At 44.5% G+C, this 4,976-nt stretch overlaps 1 pseudogene; it reads left to right on the top strand.

Annotated features, from left to right (window-relative positions):
* The window catches only part of LOC105811541, a 65,885-nt pseudogene extending 61,997 nt beyond the window's left edge, over positions 1-3,888 (top strand).
* Positions 3,889-4,976: the final 1,088 nt, after the last annotated feature.

Genomic DNA, 4,976 nt, shown 5'->3' with positions numbered 1-4,976 from the left:
AAAAAAAAAAAAAAAAAAAATTATGAGTGTGATAATTTATTTCTTTTAGCCACATACCCCTGTTTCTCAAAAAGATTTTGCCAAGAGAAGCTTATTTTAAATTACTTAAAATATGAGTTTAGCATGTATCCCCAAAAGTATGCAGCTCAGCAGTGCACAGCCTGACAAAGTATCACACGGTGCACACACTCGTGGAATTGCTACCGTGTTAGTCCGTTTTGCATTGCTATAAAGGGAATATCTGAGGCCGGGTAATTTATAAAGAAAAGAGGTTTATTCAGCTCACGGTTCTGCAGGCTGTAGGAGAAGCATGGCACCAGCATCTGCTGCTTGTGAGGGCTTCAGGGAGATTCCCGTCAAGGCAGAAGGTGAAGGGGGAGCAGGCATGTCACATTTTGAGAAACTCACTCGTTACCACGGGAAAGGCACCAAGACATTCATGAAGGATCTGCCCCCGTGATGCAAACACCTCCCACTGGGCTCCACTGTCAACACTGAGGATTGATTTCAGCATGAGATTTGGAGGGGCCAAACATCCAAACCATATCAGCTGCCCAGACTAAGAAATAAAAGTTATTAGCATCCCAGAAACCTCCCTTCTTATCTCTACCTCGTCCCTCCTCTTCTAAGGTAACGACTCTTCTCGAGTTCCAGCAACCTAGATTTTGCCTGTTTTGAGTTTAAGAGAAGTTTTTAATTGTTTTGGAAACTCATTTTAAAAATTAAATAAACCCCAGCTAATCTAACTGTATCCCTTATCTATTGTGTTAAAACAAATTACCCCAAACCTTTGAGACTGAAGATGACAATAGCGTTTATTTGTTGTGACTCAGTGGATTGGCTGAGTGGTTTTGTTGTCCTCTCCTGGGCTCACTCATGCAGCTACGTTTGGGGTTTGGACAGCAGGGCCTCTCCCATGTGCTGTTTCATCCTGGGCTTCTCCACGCTGTGGCACTTGCAGGGCGGTGTTCCAGAAGGGCAAAGGTGGAAGCTTCGGGCTTTGGAATGGCAGTGTCACTTCTGCCACTATCTGTTGGCCAAAACAAGTCACAGGGCCAGCCTAGCTTCAATTCAAGGGAGGGGAGAAATTGGTTCCACCTCTGGATGGGAGGAACGCAAAGTCACGTGGGAAAGGACTGTGCATTAATGGTGCATGGCCATTAAATAGTGACTGTACCACCCAAAGAGTGCTACCACTCCTATGTAAGCAAGATTATTGTTAGTACAGAACTTTACAATATCAAGGCTCCGTTTCACCTGGCTCACGTGTGAACACTGTCGGTTGACAGAGCTGAGTCGCCTAAGGCTGTTGGGGATATGTCGTCTTCATCTGATGTAAGAGGATTGGATCAGAAATGGAAGTGCTTTTAGGGATTGCTTTTCTAAAAAAAAAATCAAATTTGGTCTTTACCAATTTTCTTTTTAAGAATATTTCTTTGTTTGAATAGCCTCTGCTTATCTCATGAAGTGATTTAAAGTTTAATGCATTAGCAATGTGAAAACTTTTCTGGAATCGAAATGGGTGCTGCTTCAAAGCATGTTGTATCCTGAATTGTCAGAGGCAGGATTTATGGTACAGAGACCTCTTCTCTTTTCTTCTGACTATAGACTCTCAGTATAAGAGAGTATTCAGGAGGCCGCATTCATCTAACTCCTGGGTCCTGGAATCTCTATCACAATGAAATACTCAAGGTAATAGCAAGGCTGTTTGATACAAGAAGGGTCTCTGATTCATCAGAAATACCCAATTGACATATTACCCAAATATTAAATAGATGTCTGTAGGGTAATTAAGTTTCACATTTTCTTTGACTTGTCTTTTATCTAGGTATTTTTTCAGAACTGAGTGAAGGGGTGTTTTAGTTTGATTTGGTAATGATAATAGCAAGGAATGGGTCCCTTTATTGACCATTTTCTATGTTCAAGGAGGGCACTGAGCTTAGTGCTTTACGTACGTTGTCTCAGAATTTGGGGGGACTAAATTAGGTAACTCATAATTAGCACATGGTGCAGAATAAAAGCTCAGTAATGGTTGGCCACCAATACCAAGAGGTAGATAATAGTAGCTTTCATTTAATTGAGCACTTACTGTGAGCTAAACTCTATTTGTGTAACTGATAGAATCAAATCCTCACAAAACTCTGCAAGATTGGTTCTGGTATTATACCCATTTTGTAGATCAGGAAATCCAGGTACAGAAAATTGAAATAATTCATAGAGCTAGTAAATGGCAGATCCAGGATTAAGTCTAGACTGTCTTGAGTCCAGGGCTTTGGTACCCTTTTTTTGCTTCTTGGAAATGGGATGTTCGTGTACGTTGACGTGGTGTCGGGATTGTTGGAGAGCAAGGGCAGGATATGTGTCCCTGTTCCAGAGCCCGGTGCCCTCCTGTCTTGTTTAATTCCAGGGCCAGGCACCCAAGGCAGGGGCTCTGAACTGGCTGTGCCAAGTTGCTGCTTCGCTTGGTTAATGATCTCCCTGGGGTTTTGGCTTCTCACTTAATCTATAGCTCATCGTTCCCCTCAGAAGAGAGGGGTTGGCTTCCTTAAAGCCTGACAGCTTTTTTCCCCAGTGTTGAACCAGTCATCTAAATCATTTACAACTTACTCTTTAAAGAAATTTTTCTTTTTCCCAAAGTTGGAGTTCAAGATGCCCTGTACAGCAGGTGGCCAGCTCCCTTACCTACGACGTTAGACCACCTTTTCTCATTTCTCTGCGGCTTTAGATGATCGTGTGCCCCCCGTGTGCTCAGTCTGACGTAATCTCGATGGTTTTCCCTGGCGTCTGTGGATACTTTGAAACATCTTGAAGGCCTTCGTTTCCGCAGAGGTTGTCTCTGGGTTACTGGGAAGAGCGAAGATCGGAATAGAACTGCAGGGGGCCCCAGGGTTAGGATCCCCATAGAGTAGTTCAAAGGAGTTCAAAATGCTACAAATATAAATAAGACTTTCTGGTTCATTTTTTGCTTACCTCCTGTCCCCATTTAGAAAAACTCTGGTCAGGTGCCATATTAGGCATTTTGAATATATTATTTCATTTATTCTTTGAAATGGTTCTATTAACATGATTTTTCTCCAAGAAAACACCAAATGGCGGATAACATCGGTATAGTGGGAGGGCCCTGGAACTGGGTGTCGTGGAGGCTTCAGCACTAGTACTCGGGGCCAGGGTTGGGCTGTGGAGCTCGTAAAGACAAGGCCAAGGAGTGGATGGCCGTCACCAAGCTGGGCGCCCGGTCAAGGATGTGAAGATAAGTCCTTGGAGGAGAGCTGTCTCTTCTCCCTGCCCATCACGGGGTCTGAGATCACTGACTTTTTTCTGGGAGCATCTCTCAAGGATGAGGTTTGGAAGATTATGCCAGTGTAAAAGCAGACCTGCGCTGGCCAGCGGACCACGTACAAGGCGTTTGTTGCCATCAGAGACCACAGTGGCCACGTTGGTCTGGGTATTAAGTGCTGCAAGGAGGGACCATCATCCCCGTCAAGCTCTCCATTGTCCCTGTGCAGAGAGGCTACCGGGGGAACAAGATTGGCAAGGTGACAGGCCGCCGTGGCTCGTGCTGGTGCGTCTCATCCCTGCCCCTAGAGGAACTGGCGTCGTCTCGGCCCCTGAGCCCAAGAAGCTGCTGCTGCTGGCTGATGTTGATGACTGCTGCACCTCAGCCAGGGCTGCACTGCCAGCCCGGGCAGCTCCGCCAAGGCCACTTTTGATGCCGTCTCCAAGACCTGTAGCTATCAGACTCCTGACCTCTGGAAAGGGACAGTATTCACCAAGGATGAATTCACTGACCCTCTTGTCAAGACCCACCCCAAGGTCTCTGTGCAGAGGATCCAGGCACCAGCTGTGGTTACAACAGCGTTTTCATACAAGAAAAATAAAGTGAATTAAGCCTCTTTTTAAAAACAAAAAACAAAAAAAACCAGTTGTATGAGGTTGGTATTATTGTACCCATTTTTTTTTCTTCTTTTGTTCCGCCATCAGAGCAGTTGGCATTCTTCAGCTATTGTACCCATTTTACACATGTGGAAACTGAAGGAAGATTGCGTAACTCGCCTCAGGTTGGGTAGTTAGGAAGTGGCTCAGGGGACCTGAGGTCAGAGCTCAGATTTTTCTGGTTTCAAATCCTATGCTCTTTCCTGTGTGACTTACCCCATGCTGTGTTTTCCTCAAAACACCCTTTAAATCGCTCACAGAACAAATTTGGAAACCAAAGTTTTCATCTAAAATCCATTATCTGGAAGTCGCTGTGGTTAATGCTGTTTCTCTTCCTTCTCATCCTTTGCCCCTTTATTCCTCCGAGTTCCTGAGATGAAGTAATGAAATTTGGAGGCGAGAAGGCCTGGGATTAGGTTCCCTTTAAGTTACTTGGCAGAAGCAAACAGAAGGGTAGACATCATGAGAAACTTTCCCATTGTATCTCTCAGCTTAGTGGGGGATACTCTGTCGGAAAGTTCTGTTCTTCCCATGAGAGGAATTAAGAACGGGAAGAAGGATCTTGGCAAAATGCTATTTTTCAACCTCTCCCACTGACCAACCTCAGTGCTTTGTGTTCACTTCTCTGCCTCTCTGTTTACCTACCTTGCAGTTCCTCACACTAAACGCATTGTTTTGACGTGGTGTCTTGTTGCTCTTGGGTCTCGTTTGAGCTTAACTTAGCAGTGATATGAGGGCCTACTTTTTAGGTTTGCAGTGCCTTCTGCCCTGTTCTTGCCCTTTGATACTTTGTGGAACCGAGTTGCTTAGGGGTGAGCTGGTCTTGTCTTTTCTCTGCAGTGGAAGATAATTTTGAATGTGAAATCAGTATTAAGTCTTTTGCCAGATTCCTAGTTCCTCTCATTGTTTTTTGGGCATCATGGTTTATGAGAAGTTTTGGATTGGCAGCCTTGGTTAAATATTTATGTGTTTATACCCCAACTCTTTCTCCTTTCTTAGGACTAACTCAAGCAATACAAAACAGTTTTGTGCCTCAAGTTGTT

Source organism: Propithecus coquereli, unplaced genomic scaffold (genome assembly GCF_000956105.1).
Source record: "Propithecus coquereli isolate 6110/MARCELLA unplaced genomic scaffold, Pcoq_1.0 Scaffold236, whole genome shotgun sequence".
NCBI lineage: Eukaryota > Metazoa > Chordata > Mammalia > Primates > Indriidae > Propithecus > Propithecus coquereli.
Note: the sequence above shows the minus strand (reverse complement) of the source record. Positions and strands in the feature narration are given on the sequence as shown.